Source organism: Epinephelus lanceolatus, chromosome 10 (genome assembly GCF_041903045.1).
Source record: "Epinephelus lanceolatus isolate andai-2023 chromosome 10, ASM4190304v1, whole genome shotgun sequence".
NCBI lineage: Eukaryota > Metazoa > Chordata > Actinopteri > Perciformes > Serranidae > Epinephelus > Epinephelus lanceolatus.
In genome coordinates this window covers 222,996-239,307 of record NC_135743.1, presented here as the reverse complement: position 1 = coordinate 239,307, position 16,312 = coordinate 222,996, and the positions used below count along the sequence as shown (strand labels likewise).

The 16,312-nt window shown below is 46.0% G+C and overlaps 1 protein-coding gene across 1 annotated transcript in view; it reads right to left on the bottom strand.

Annotated features, from left to right (window-relative positions):
* Positions 1-15,061, bottom strand: part of scap (SREBF chaperone) — a 95,574-nt gene extending 80,513 nt beyond the window's left edge. The window contains exon 1 of the mRNA XM_078171251.1: positions 14,892-15,061. The gene's annotated coding sequence lies outside the window, so the exon portion shown is untranslated. The remainder of the gene's footprint in view (positions 1-14,891) is intronic.
* Positions 15,062-16,312: the final 1,251 nt, after the last annotated feature.

Below are 16,312 nucleotides of genomic sequence, written 5' to 3'. Positions count from 1 at the left end.
CAGCTGATCAGGAAAAACTCTCCAAAAAACCCTTTAACGGGGGAAAAAAATAGTTTGAAATGTCCATACATGTCAAACACTGACCCAGCTGTGTCCCATGACGGTCCCCACGCTGTGGACAGAGACTGTACCTGCTGATGGGAGACCAGCTGGTGTCTCTGCGTCCTCTGAACGCAGCAGCAGCAGCTCTGTGAAGCTTCAGTGGTGTCTTGCGGTTACCGTGACGATCCCTCCAGGTGTGAGACTGTTCAGCTCGTCCCCCCGGGACAGACAAAAACATTCCTTGAGAGGACTCTGTCTGAGGAGTCTGACGATGTGCTGTTATAAATAAAGACAGCAGTGTCCGCCTAACACACAGTCTTCTGCTCATGTCCTCTCAGAGGACAGCTCCATGTCTCAGCTGTGTGTCCACCTCACTGTGTCCTCTGGGGTTACATGAGTGTAGCAGCCAGACCTGATTTGGCAGAGGCTCAGCAGCATCTCCGTCAGTCCACTAATCTGGGATTGAGCTGATTGGAAACTCAACGAGCAGGGCTCAGGGCCTGTGTCCTCCCCCTGCCACGTCCCTCCTCACCCGTCAACAGACCGTCCTGCATGCTGAGACATCCACCTCTCAGAGACACGACAAGTTGCAACCAAAACTTCACATCCAGAAAATGAGTGCCTGTCACACGCTGAGAGCTGCTGCTGCCTCCAGGCTGTTTAAGTCCTCCTGTCTCACACTGTCTCAGTGTCTGTCTCACACTGTCTCAGTGTCTGTCTCACAGTGTCCCTCAGTGTCTCACTGTGTCTGTCCCACAGTGTCCCACACTAACTGAGTCTCTGCAGACACAAACCAACATTACTGACAGACTGAAACAATACAGTAAAGTCCAAAACACACCGGCGGCATCACATGCTGGTGGCATCACTGACATGAGTCAAGTGCCGCCCCAACACACACAGAAAGCGTCACGCCAACCAGAATTCTATTGCACACTCCACTCCGCCAGGTGGTGGTAATGTGACTAGCTGGTTGCCAACCGGCAATTAGAACAAAAGATGAGGAAGAAGACGCAGGAACCATAAGAAAACACACAACGCAGGACGACCACGACAACCAGACAACGATGATACCAATGTGAGGTGCTTATTGTAGTTATCTATATGTTATTAGCTGCTACTACGGGAGCTGGGAAGTACAAAATAGGCATTTCTCTGAAAAAGAAGCTTTTTTCCAAGGACGGTGACGCTGGAAAATAGGACAATAGTGAGAAGTGTCGCAACGCCACACGCCACCAGTGTGGGTTTGTACATAGAGAATAATGGGGCGTCTGTTTTGACACGTCGTACGGCGCCGGTGTGTTTTGGCCTTGACTCAGAGACTATCTCCAGTGGGACAGCTCATCCCGTCTCAACGCTCCCTCACATGCTGATCTTGAAGGCCTATCCGGGGTTCATACACCCGTGACATCAATAACTTCCTGTATCATTTAGATGACATACGAACTCCATCATCAGAGAAGTGAGGGCTCCACAGCCTGTCAGCGGGACGATGGGACGACATGTTCCTGTGATCAGACACACTCCACATGGACGGACACGTTGCTGTAGCTTTTTACAACCACTGCTGTCAATCAGTAACCATCAGAGACAAGCACGTCCATCAGAGACAAGCACGTCAATCGGACACAAGCACGTCCATTGGAGACAAGCACGTCCATCAGAGACAAGCACGTCCGTCAGAGACAAGCACATCCATCAAAGACAAGCACGTCCGTCAGAGACAAGCACGTCCGTCAGAGACAAGCACGTCCATCAGAGACAAGCACGTCCGTCAGAGACAACCACGTCCATCAGAGACAACAACGTCCATCAGAGACAAGTACGTCCACCAAAGACAAGCACGTCCATCAGAAACAAGCACGTCCATCGGAGACAACGTCCGTCGGAGACAACAACGTCTGTCGGAGACAACCACGTCCGTCAGAGACAAGCACGTCCATCGGAGACAACAACGTCCGTTGGAGACAACAACATCCATCAGAGACAAGCACGTCCATCGGAAACAACCACGTCCGTCAGAGACAAGCACGTCCGTCAGAGACAACAACATCCATCAGAGACAAGCACGATCATCAGAGACAACAATGTCCACCAAAGACAAGCACGTCCATCGGAGACAACAACGTCTGTCGGAGACAACCATGTCCATCAGAGACAACAACCTCCATCGGAGATAAGCACCTCCATCGGAGACAAGCATGTCCGTCAGAGACAAGCACGTCCATCAGAGACAACAACGTCCACCAAAGACAAGCACGTCCGTCAGAGACAAGCACGTCCATCAGAGACAACAACGTCCACCAGAGACAAGCACGTCCACCAAAGACAAGCACATCCATCAGAGACAAGCACGTCCGTCAGAGACAAGCACGTCCGTCAGAGACAAGCACGTCCATCAGAGACAACAACGTCCACCAGAGACAAGCACGTCCACCAAAGACAAGCACGTCCATCAGAGACAAGCACGTCCGTCAGAGACAAGCACGTCCATCAGAGACAACAATGTCCATCAGAGACAAGCACGTCCACCAAAGACAAGCACGTCCATCAGAAACAACCACGTCCGTCAGAGACAAGCACGTCCATCGGAGACAACAACGTCCGTTGGAGACAACAACATCCATCAGAGACAAGCACGTCCATCGGAAACAACCACGTCCGTCAGAGACAAGCACGTCCGTCAGAGACAACAACATCCATCAGAGACAAGCACGATCATCAGAGACAACAATGTCCACCAAAGACAAGCACGTCCATCGGAGACAACAACGTCTGTCGGAGACAACCATGTCCATCAGAGACAACAACCTCCATCGGAGATAAGCACCTCCATCGGAGACAAGCATGTCCGTCAGAGACAAGCACGTCCATCAGAGACAACAACGTCCACCAAAGACAAGCACGTCCATCAGAGACAAGCACGTCCGTCAGAGACAAGCACGTCCATCAGAGACAACAACGTCCACCAGAGACAAGCACGTCCACCAAAGACAAGCACGTCCATCAGAGACAAGCACGTCCGTCAGAGACAAGCACGTCCATCAGAGACAACAATGTCCATCAGAGACAAGCACGTCCACCAAAGACAAGCACGTCCATCAGAAACAACCACGTCCGTCAGAGACAAGCACGTCCATCGGAGACAACAACGTCCGTTGGAGACAACAACATCCATCAGAGACAAGCACGTCCATCGGAAACAACCACGTCCGTCAGAGACAAGCACGTCCGTCAGAGACAACAACATCCATCAGAGACAAGCACGATCATCAGAGACAACAATGTCCACCAAAGACAAGCACGTCCATCGGAGACAACAACGTCCGTCAGAGACAAGCACGTCCATCGGAGACAACAACATCCATCAGAGACAAGCACGTCCATCGGAAACAACCACGTCCGTCAGAGACAAGCACGTCCGTCAGAGACAACAACATCCATCAGAGACAAGCACGATCATCAGAGACAACAATGTCCACCAAAGACAAGCACGTCCATCGGAGACAACAACGTCTGTCGGAGACAACCATGTCCATCAGAGACAACAACCTCCATCGGAGATAAGCACCTCCATCGGAGACAAGCATGTCCGTCAGAGACAAGCACGTCCATCAGAGACAACAACGTCCACCAAAGACAAGCACGTCCGTCAGAGACAAGCACGTCCGTCAGAGACAAGCACGTCCATCAGAGACAACAACGTCCACCAGAGACAAGCACGTCCACCAAAGACAAGCACGTCCATCAGAGACAAGCACGTCCGTCAGAGACAAGCACGTCCATCAGAGACAACAATGTCCATCAGAGACAAGCACGTCCACCAAAGACAAGCACGTCCATCAGAAACAACCACGTCCGTCAGAGACAAGCACGTCCATCGGAGACAACAACATCCATCAGAGACAAGCACGTCCATCGGAAACAACCACGTCCGTCAGAGACAAGCACGTCCGTCAGAGACAACAACATCCATCAGAGACAAGCACGATCATCAGAGACAACAATGTCCACCAAAGACAAGCACGTCCATCGGAGACAACAACGTCTGTCGGAGACAACCACGTCCATCAGAGACAACAACCTCCATCGGAGATAAGCACCTCCATCGGAGACAAGCATGTCCGTCAGAGACAAGCACGTCCATCAGAGACAACAACGTCCACCAAAGACAAGCACGTCCGTCAGAGACAAGCACGTCCGTCAGAGACAAGCACGTCCATCAGAGACAACAACGTCCACCAGAGACAAGCACGTCCACCAAAGACAAGCACGTCCATCAGAGACAAGCACGTCCGTCAGAGACAAGCACGTCCATCAGAGACAACAACGTCCACCAGAGACAAGCACGTCCACCAAAGACAAGCACGTCCATCAGAGACAACCACATCCGTCAGAGACAAGCACGTCCATCGGAGACAACAACGTCCGTTGGAGACAACAACATCCATCAGAGACAAGCACGTCCATCGGAAACAACCACGTCCGTCAGAGACAAGCACGTCCGTCAGAGACAACAACATCCATCAGAGACAAGCACGATCATCAGAGACAACAATGTCCACCAAAGACAAGCACGTCCATCGGAGACAACAACGTCTGTCGGAGACAACCACGTCCATCAGAGACAACCACGTCCGTCAGAGACAACAACCTCCATCGGAGATAAGCACCTCCATCGGAGACAAGCATGTCCGTCAGAGACAAGCACGTCCATCAGAGACAACAACGTCCACCAAAGACAAGCACGTCCGTCAGAGACAAGCACGTCCGTCAGAGACAAGCACGTCCGTCAGAGACAAGCACGTCCATCAGAGATAAGCATGTCCATCGGAAACAACCACGTCCATCAGAGACAACCACGTCCGTCAGAGACAAGCACGATCATCAGAGACAACAACATCGACCAAAGACAAGCACGTCCATCAGAGACAACAACTTCCACCAAAGACAAGCACGTCTATCGGAGACAACAATGTCCGTCGGAGACAACCACGTCCATCAGAGACAACCACGTCCGTCAGAGACAACAACCTCCATCGGAGACAAGCACGTCCGTCAGAGACAAGCACGTCCGTCAGAGACAAGCACGTCCATCAGAGACAAGCACGTCCATCAGAGACAACAACATCCACCAGAGACAAGCACGTCCACCAAAGACAAGCACGTCCACCAAAGACAAGCACGTCCATCAGAGACAACCACGTCCATCAGAGACAACCACATCCATCAGAGACAACAACGTCCATCACAGACAAGCACGTCCATCAGAGACAACAACGTCCACCAAAGACAAGCACGTCCATCAGAGACAAGCACATCCGTCAGAGACAAGCACGTCCATCAGAGACAACAACATCCACCAGAGACAAGCACGTCCACCAAAGACAAGCACGTCCATCAGAGACAACCACATCCGTCAGAGACAACAACGTCCGTTGGAGACAAGCATGTCCACCAAAGACAAGCACGTCCATCAGAGACAACCACATCCATCAGAGACAACAACGTCCATCAGAGACAACCACATCCATCAGAGACAACAACGTCCATCACAGACAACCACGTCTGTTGGAGACAACCACGTCCGTCAGAGACAACCACGTCTGTCAGAGACAACCACGTCCATCAGAGACAACCACGTCTGTCGGAGACAAGCACGTTCATCGGAGACAAGCACGTCCATTCAGGGCTTGGCGCTAACTTTTTTTCCCAAGGAGCACATAACCGTGTCACACGGGGAAGAGGGAAGAGGGAAGAGGGAAGGCGGCTGTTCCTTCAACAGTTGCGGTTGGATTATCATATTTTTTTTTATTGACAAAAATATAGGATGCTTCGGCTGATTTTTTATGCGCACATGTGCCCCTAAATATTTTTTATAGTTCGCACACACCTATTTTTAGTCGCAAATGCGAGTGAAACGCTCGCACTGTCGAGCGCTGCCATCGGAGACAAGCACGTCCGTCAAAGACAATCATGTCCACCAGAGACAAGCACTTCCATCAGAGACAAGCACGTCCACCAGAGACAAGCACTTCCATCAGAGACAACAATGTCTAACAGAGACAAGCACGTCCACCAGAGACAAGCACTTCCATCAGAGACAAGCACGTCCACCAGAGACAAGCACTTCCATCAGAGACAACAATGTCTAACAGAGACAAGCACGTCCACCAAAGATAAGCACGTCCACTAGGGCTGGGCGATAAATCGATTTTATCGATTAATTCGAATTTGTAGTTTAGGCCGATTTTTTTTAATGGAAATCGAGTTTCTATTTAAAATCCGCCACCACCGCTCCACGCTGGGCTCCCGTAGTTCAGAGTGGGCTCACCCATTCCCCCCCGCGTGCTTGATACACAAACAACATGGCAGTGAGCACTGAAGAACTGAAGAAAGGGAACGAGTTCTTAAATGACTTCTGTTGTGATCCAATATGATGGTAGGGGAAACACTGCCGTATGATAAGAAAGGGGTCTGGTGGAAAGCGATCATAGATGCAGTCGCCATGTATATTGCAAGAGATATGGTGCCCATATATAGGCTACCATGGAGAAGCTGGGGTTATTCACATGCTGAAAGTTTTGGACCCCAGGTATGTGCTACCAGGCCACAAATTTTTTTTTTTAACTAGGAGGGGAAAAAAATCGATTTAAATCGTGAATCGGATTTTATGTGAAAAAATCAGAGATTTTTTTTTAGGCCATATCGCCCAGCTCTAACGTCCACCAGAGACAAGCACTTCCATCAGAGACAAGCACGTCCGTCAGAGACAAGCACGTCCATCAGAGACAAGCACGTCCATCAGACACAACAACGTCCACCAAAGACTAGCACGTCCGTCAGAGACAAGCACGTCCGTCAGAGACAAGCACGTCCGTCAGAGACAAGCACATCCATCAGAGACAAGCACGTCCACCAGAGACAAGCACGTCCGTCAGAGACAACAACGTCCACCAAAGACAAACACGTCCACCAGAGACAACCACGTCCGTCAGAGACAACAACGTCCATCAGAGACAAGCACGTCCGTCAGAGACAACAACATCCACCAGAGACAAGCACGTCCACCAGAGACAATCACGTCCACCAGAGACAAGCACCTCCATCAGAGACAAGCACGTCCGTCAGAGACAACCACGTCCGTCAGAGACAACAACGTCCGTCAGAGACAACAAAATCCATCTGAGACAACAATGTCCGTCAGAGACAAGCACGTCCATCAGAGACAACAACGTCCGTCAGAGACAAGCACGTCCGTCAGAGACAAGCACATCCGTCAGAGACAAGCACGTCCACCAAAGACAAGCACCTCCATCAGAGACAACAACGTCCACCAGAGACAAGCACCTCCATCAGAGACAACCATGTCTGTCAGAGACAGCAACGTCCGTCAGAGACAAGCACATCCATCAGAGACAACAATGACCATTGGAGACAAGCACGTCCACCAGAGACAATCACCTCCATCAGAGACAAGCACCTCCATCAGAGACAACCACGTCCGTCAGAGGCAAGCACATCCATCAGAGACAACAATGACCACTGGAGACAAGCACGTCCACCAGAGACAATCACCTCCATCAGAGACAACCACGTCCGTCAGAGACAACCACGTCCGTCAGAGGCAAGCACGTCTCTCACACACACACACACACACACACACACAGTAGGGTTGGGCGATAATATGGTAATAAGGTATCCCGCGATATCTAAAAATAGCACCACTATCAGTTTCATTCATTTCAGGGGCCTGATATAATATTAAATATAATTTATTTAATGCCTAAATAATGAGTGCTTGTCCAGAACCTATGTATGTGTGGTTGAGTTTTCAATTTAAAACTAATAGTAGGCTATAATGTTTCTCTTATAACTGCCCTTAACTGTTGTTGGGAGATGACATTTGATAAAGTTTTTGGATGTGACGTTGTCACGTGACAGCTCAGACATGAGAAAGAGAAGAAAAGATGGCAAGCCGCGCATCAAGCCAGTTGGTCCCAAAAAACCCCCACAACTTCAAAACTACTGCAAGCAGCAGCAGCAGCAGGTCCAGTTTCCATCAGAGTGGAGGAGGGAGAAGCGCAACCCGAACCACCCAAAACCAGATGACTCTGGGCCATCTCCTTCCAAGAAAAGGCGACGCGGCGGCAGGTCCGGTTGGCACCATACAGGAGCGAGCAGGAGCAGAGGTAACTGCCTGTTGTCGCGAGCCTGTTATTGAGGGAGACAAAGACCTCCTTCTCTGGTGGAAATGTGATGGAGCCAGGTGTTTTCCTCTGATGTCAAGGGCTGCCTGAAAGTACCCGTGCGTTTGTGCCACAAGCTCTCCATCAGAGCGCATATTCAGCACAGCGGCCAAAGTTGTCAATCCACTACGTTCCCTGCTCCAGCTGGATAAAGTAAACATGCTGTTTTTTTCTGGCGAAAAAAAATTAGTTTTGAAGCATAGGATGCTGCTATAGTTATTATTATACTTTGATTGTATTTCATTTCCAATGAGGAGTAGCCTGTTCTGACGGACAGAACAGTTGGGACTTGGAGAGGGTGAACTTTTCAAACTAAAGGTAGGCTCTAAAAATAAACCAACCAACAGTATTTCCCGTTGCGTTCTCAGGATAAGATTATATATGCCCATTTTCAGTCATGCCTTGTTATTTATTGTTCTGTTTTTCTTAATTGATGAGCCCTAGTACTGGATGCTGTAGAGCTGTGCTTTAATTTATTTGATTTATGTTGATAGGCTCTAAAAATAAACCATCGGACAGTACCCGTTGCGGTCTGAGGATATGCTGTATAGCACACATTATTGTTACGTTATTATTTATAGTTACTTTTTTGGAAGTGGACTGTAGCCCACAGACAATTTGTTGTTATTTCATTCTGTTTGGTTGACTGCTGCATTTGCACAAAAATAATAATAATTCTTAATATAAGTTCTTAATGTTGTACATGTTTTGTTTTTATTTTTCAGTATTCTTAACCCTATGGGCCCGAATGACGCATAGTGCGTCCAAATTCACACCTGTTCTTCTCTATTGATTTTCTCCGCAACCATGCGTCATAGCGAGAAGCCATGCATATCACGTGAAACAACAGAATCGTAGCCCATCGTAGACAAGACCAAGCCCATGTCGGTAGTCCAATGTTTTCACAGCGAAAAAAAATTATAAAGTTACACTAAAATGATGTATAACAGAGCTTTCATACAGCTTTGCACACACATTACTCTTGGATGGATTACTCGTGAATGCAGGCTCGCACAGAAATGCCACACATATAACATGAAAGCACAGGACCAGAGCTTTCCAATGATACCACACACATCATTGTGCTGTCATCCCATCATGCTATAAATACAGATTGATTGTCTACAAAATAAAAATCTGACGAATTTCTTTACAACCTATTATACAGTCACTTCATATAGTGAGGAATATCGTATCTTACCACGTCTTAGGCTTGCGTGTGTTTCTCCCTGTCTATCCACATTTGTAGTCCGGCTTTCAAGATGCAAATATCTCCATATTGTCCAGTTGACACTCGTCAAACTTTGTATGACAAGACCAGCCACTTCACCTTTGCGCACCCAGACAACTGCAGCCTAATTATGCATGCATGACAGGGCCGTAGTCACCATACAGGGTTTGACGCTAACTTTTTTCCCAAGGAGCACATGTGCTCCTAAGTTGAAAAAGTAAGGAGCGCACAAAGAACTTTAGGGGCACAATATAAATTGATCAAATAATGTGTTTTCCGTAATAAAGGTGATGCAAATAGGCATTTACAAGCAAAATTATTTAATGAATTTGTATACAAAATGTATAGAAAGGTGAAACCATCAAGTTTTGAAAAAGTATTGCAATTTAATTTTGTCTTTAATGTTATTATCTTATATTTATTATCTTTGCAATATGATTATATTATATAATGTTATTACTATCCTAAAACATTCTCCAGGTCCTCTGAAACTCTGCAGGACTTATTTTCACCCTGCCCAGCAGCGGTACCGTGGCGAACGGTCCCTAACAGCATCAATAAGTGATTAACATAGGGGGGGATCAAAATAAAATAAATAAATAAAATAAAAATCAACCAGCCACCCTCCTCCCCTGACAGTCCCTTCATAAGTAAAGAACAGTCCCTAAAGTGCGGTGAGGTTTGGGGACCGTTACCTGCCACAGAGAGAGAAATGTGAACGGCTCGTTTCTCCTCTGACACACCACATACCTGTGTGCTGCCACGGCTCGGTTGTCCAGGTACTACTGGGCAGTCATGACACCAACGAAAGAGGAAATTACTGGACCTGGAGTTGGACTTCTCTGTCGCCGGTAAACCATTATCTTGCGCCGCAGAGCACTATGAGCCTTTGCCGTATTCCTGTCTGTGACCCCCGTTCAACCCACAACCGCTGTGATAATAGGGGCGCCCCAGCGCCCACTCCACTAACTTGACGTGGAAATGAGTGGTAGTCTAGAAAACTGGCGAGTTTTTTTTGTTTGTTTGTTCGTTTTGTTTTTTTTGGAGGGCGCTCCAGGAAGGAAGAACCAGTAACAACCAGTAAGAACTAGTAACAACCAGTGAGAACCAGGAAGAACCAGTAACAAAAAGTGAGAACCACTAAGAACCAGTGAGAACCACTAAGAACCAGTGAGAACCAGTAACAACCAGTAAAAACTAGTGAGAACCATGAAGAACCATGAAGAACCAGTAAGAACCAGTGAGAACCAGTAACAGCCAGTAACAACCGATAACAACCAGTAAGAACCAGTGAGAACCAGTAACAACCAGTTAGAACTAGTTAGAACCAGTTAGAACTAGGGTTGGGTACCGAAATTCGGTTCCAAGTAGGAACCGAATCAAAAACGGCGGGTACCGGGTACCCATAAAAATTATTTACTATCGGTTCTGCTTATCGGCTCCTAGACGCACTAGTAACCTTTCTTACAGTGGCTGCTTATTCAGATATGTATCTGCCAGGACCTGTCTGTTATGTGACTATGTCACGCATTCACACTGAACTTCAACCAAACACACCAGAGAAACTGAAAAAACAAAACAAAAAAAAACACCGGAGAAACTGCAGAAGAAGAAGCTACTGCTAACTGGGCTAACTATGCAAGGTGGGAAACGCTGTACTGCGGTCGTCAACACCAGACACAGCCAGTGCTAATGTTGCTACAAGCAACAATGGTAAGTCGCCAGCAGCCCCAACAGAGACACTGTTCACGTTGGCGAAAAAGAGGCTGCCAAAAGATTAAACTGAGGAGTGTCACCAATAGGGCTGTCAAAATTGCTCAAAAATGACGTTCGAATATTCCTTCTAAAAATAACTCATAGGTTCGAACCATTCGACCAAACCATTTTTTTCGCATTATGTCCACAAGAGGGCAAACTAATACAAGGAAACATAACTACCTGTAGGTATTTTTATTTCAACATAAACGTCTTTGAAAACATTTACATACCTACACATTAAAACACATAAAACAATTATCTATAACATTACGTTATAAACGACCGCGGACCTCTCGCTTGCCCCCCCTCTCTGACCCATGGCCTCACTGCCCATGTTAACCGATTGTGTCATCCACACCGGCTGCACCGCGCCGCGCAGCTCCGTTTCGGCGTCTGGTCTATTTTCTGCACGAGCCGCGAGCGAATGTGTCAAGCTGGGGGGTGACGGAGACAACAGCTGGGAGCAGAACCTCTTGTCGACCAGCAGCACTTCCGCGGGCGGTGTGGCCCTGGTGTTTATGCAGTGCGTTCAGTGCAGCGGCCCAGGCCAACGCACACTCGCAAAGAGGACAGCTGCGGTGGTGTTTTTTTTTCTTCTCCACAATCGAATATCAATTTTCACATTCGAAGGTCCATTTTTTTTTCAAATTCGAATTTAGAATATTCGTTGACAGCCCTAGTCACCAAGCGGTAACAAAGTTTGTGGTTAAAGGACTACATCCCTTCTCAGTCGCTGAGTCTCCGTCATTCAGGTAAGTTAGATAATGTAACGTCGCCTATTTCCATCCTAAATCTTCTGGCTAAAATACTCTATTTCGTATCGTGCATGTGTTTCTCTGCAAACGTCAATGACATGTGTCAACTATAAAGTGAATGACCTTGTTCAGAATGAAATCAAAACGAATCTATAAATAGAATAAACACAAAATAGGCATTCTCTATTCATTTAAAATATTTTCAACTCTTACAATTGTGTATTTTTGCCACACTGTATTACTGATTTCCTAACATCAAAACAATTACTTTATTTCTTGATGTTTATTTGCTGTTTTACAGTGAATGCAATGCAGTATAGTATTTTAGCACTAATGCTGTTCAGACAGGATTTTATTTTTGTTAAACATTTTCTTAAAAGGTAAAGGAATAAAGTTACTTTTGTTAAATAAACATTTGACCTTTTATTTTTCACTATTTTGGAATCAAAATAAGGAATCGTTAGGAACCGGAATCGGAATCAGATTCATAAAAATGCTAACGATACCCATCCCTAGTTAGAACCAGTAACGACCAGTAAGAACTAGTGAGAACCAGGAAGAAAAAGTAACAACCAGTACGAACCAGTAACAAAAAGTGAGAACCAGTCAGAACCACAAAGAACCAGTGAGAACCAGTAACAACCAGTAAGAACTAGTGAGAACCAGGAAGAACCAGTAAGAACTAGTGAGAACCAGTAAGAACCAGTAACAAAAAGTGAGAACCAGTAAGAAACTGTGAGAACCAGTGAGAACCAGTAACAGTCAGTAAGAACCAGTGAGAACCAGGAAGAACCAGTAAGAACCAGTGAGAACCAGTAACAACCAGTAAGAAGCAATAAGAACCATTAACAACCAGTGAGAACCAGTAACAACCATTAACAACCAGTTAGAACCAGTAAGAACCAGTAAGAACCAGTGAGAACCAGTGAGAACCGGTAACAACCAGTTAGAACCAGTGAGAACCAGTAAGAACCAGTGAGAACCAGTAACAACCAGTTAGAACCAGTGAGAACTGGTAACAACCAGTGAGAACCAGTAAGAACCAGTGAGAACCAGTGAGAACCGGTAACAACCAGTGAGAACGAGTGAGAACTAGTAACAACCAGTGAGAACCAGTGAGAACCAGTGTGTCCTCCAGGTCATGGTGACACACTGGGCCCAGTTTTAAAACAACAGAGAATAAATGATTAAAGATATACACAGAGCCAGGTGTGTCACAGAGCCAGGTGTGTCACAGAGGAACAACAGAAGTGAATTAAGAACTAAAGTTACAGAGAATAAACTAAAATGGAGGAAAAAGTCAGACGGATCTTCTTATTTATTAATAATAATAATAATAATAATAATTACAATAATAGTTATACAATGATGTATTAGAAACAATATAATATTACACTGTATGATGTGGTATTACACACGAGTTTGATATAATCACATTACACTGACTTCATCAGGATTTGATATTAATTCATACTCACACATATAAACGTCTCTGTTCTTCATACTGTGTAACACAGCTGTACACTACATTGACTGTTTCAATATAATTATATATCTGTTTAATTACAATCAGTATAAAACAGTCCTGAACATGCAGTATGTGAACAGGTGACAGGTGGATTTTATGTCATTATTATTTTTATCTGATTTGTCTTGTTTGTAATATCCGTAACTTTTGATCACTTTTATTTTCCTGTTTCTGATGAGCTGCTGTAACTGAATTAATAAAGTCTGATCTGATCTAATCTGACTGATCCATCACAGGATTCTCCTTCAGTCTCAACTCCAGTAACTAACACACACATCAGATCAGACCAGTAAGCCTCCAGTGACAGAACGAGTTCATGGTCTTTATTAACTGGTTTGACCTGAGCAGGTCCAGAGTCCAGAGACACTGCCCCAGTTGAAATCGTTTACAAAGGTTAAATGGATTCAGATGTAAAAGAGAACACAGTTTGGATTAATGTGTTTTTATCTTTTAATCTCAGGAACCTGCTGTCACTGCTAATGCTAACTAACCTAATGCTAACTAACGCTAGTGATAGGAGCTAACTATTAGCTAACCTCATCTCAGACATGTGTTTTAAACCTTGGTATTTACGCCATATTGAGAGTCCGTTCATGTTTCTGAACGTGGAGGAAACTACATGTATTAGAAACTGGAAAACCAAAACCCGCTAACGTTAGCTGTTAGCCTGTTAGCTGTTCGCTTGCTAACGTTAGCTGAAGGCGTGTGTAACTCTAGCTGATAAAAACCCTCCATCATCAGAGCTTTTAAAAGATCAATACTTCTTCATGATCACGGTCATAACTAATGACATCAGTAATCAACAACTTATGACGTCATACTGAACAGTTTTGTGTAGCAGCAGAGATGCTAACGGCTCAGAGCCAAACACACACAGGTAGCTTTAGCCTGCTGTTAGCTCGTCAGTGAACCCAGTGGTCCAAACCAGCATGGATTTTACTAACGAACCGGTAAAAACTGTGGTACACAACAACTGGCTCGTGTGTGACATCGGGTGGATAAACTGTTACCATCATCATCATCATCATCATCATCACTGACACCAGGAAACTACGATAGGAGTCTGAAGCTAAGACGCTAATACCAAAGTAACGCTGCAGTTAGCTTAGCTTAGCACATAGACGGAGATCCACCGTGGCTGATTTCACTGATCTGATCTGATTTGACGAGATTAATCTGAATCATATGAGTCCGACACGCGGCTGAAACGCCGATCATTAGCTTCATTAGTGATTAATCAGCTGCCATGCTGCCAGCAGACACGGAGCTAACTGCTAATGCTAATGCTAACGGGTTGATATTCTGTGTTACGACAGTGACAGGCTCACCTGAACAAACGTCACAGATCCTCAGGTGCAGATGTCTCTGAGATCAGACTTAAGAATAAACTCCGTGATGTTTCTCTGTGTCAGGTATGAACCGATCAGATGACGTGAAGCAGCAGCAGCGTTACAACTGCCTGTCAGATCCCTCAGTGACCTCTGACCTCTGACCCCACAGCTCAGAGCTCTGCTGTGATCAACAGCGACCTCTATTGACTGACACACACACACACACACACACACACACACACAGATACAGATACAGATACAGAAAAACTTTATTTATCCCCAAAGAGCAGTTCAGTTCCTACAGTCCACTGACAACACATAAAACATTCACACAACATGATTTACAGTAGGTGTCAGAGGGAGCATGACATGAAGGAACCCTAACAACTACTGCTTAAAAAGAAGCGCCCCAATATATTTCATCAATGAGTTCCAGGAATCCGTGCTAAATAAATAAAACAATAAATAAAAATAGAGCCAAATAGGTCTATTGCACATAGCAGATACTGCAACCACAGTGATTCTGCATTCAGTAGCTTGACAGCAGAAGGAATGAATGACTTTGAATATCTGTTAGTCTTCCTCTGAGGCTGCAGATAACGTCGTCCTGATGGCATTAGGGTGAATTCTCCACCCAAGACATGATCTTGATTTATTTATACACACACACATACATCTTCATCTTCTTCCTCCTCCTCCTCCTCTTCTTCGTTGGTTTTAATGGTAGTTGGGATCTACAAAGTCTCATCACTGCCTCCTCGCTCTGATGTCTCCACCCGCTGTGTGACATTATGCTAATGATAAGCTCCTCCCACCCAGTTCACATTCTGCTGTAAGTGTTCTACTTCCTGTTTGTATGAGTCTATAATCTTCTCTCCACAGCTGCTGTACATTTTCTACATAAACACACACAAACACAAACACACACACACACACACACACACACACACACAAACACACACACACACCTCATCACTGCGTCTCCTCAGATTTTCTGTCGGTTCCATCAGTTCAGTCAATAACTGTCCCCACAGAGGACAAACACTTCAGCTGGTCTTTACACAGGTTATATTCTTCATGCTGACACCCACATCATCTTCATCATCACCATCATCATTATCATCATCACCATCATCTTCATCACCATATTGAACATCATGAAGACCCTGGAGAGACTCGTCTTGGAGCAGCTCCGGCCCATGGTCAAGCCACTTTTGGACCCCCTCCAGTTCGCCTATCAGCCCCGACTTGGAGTTGAGGACGCCATCATCTACCTGCTCAACCGTGTCTACGCCCACCTGGACAAGCCGGCGATTTTCTAGTGCGTTCAACACCATACGTCCAGCTCTACTGGGTGACAAGCTGACAGCAATGCAGGTGGATGCCCCCCTGGTGTCCTGGATTGTAGACTACTTGAC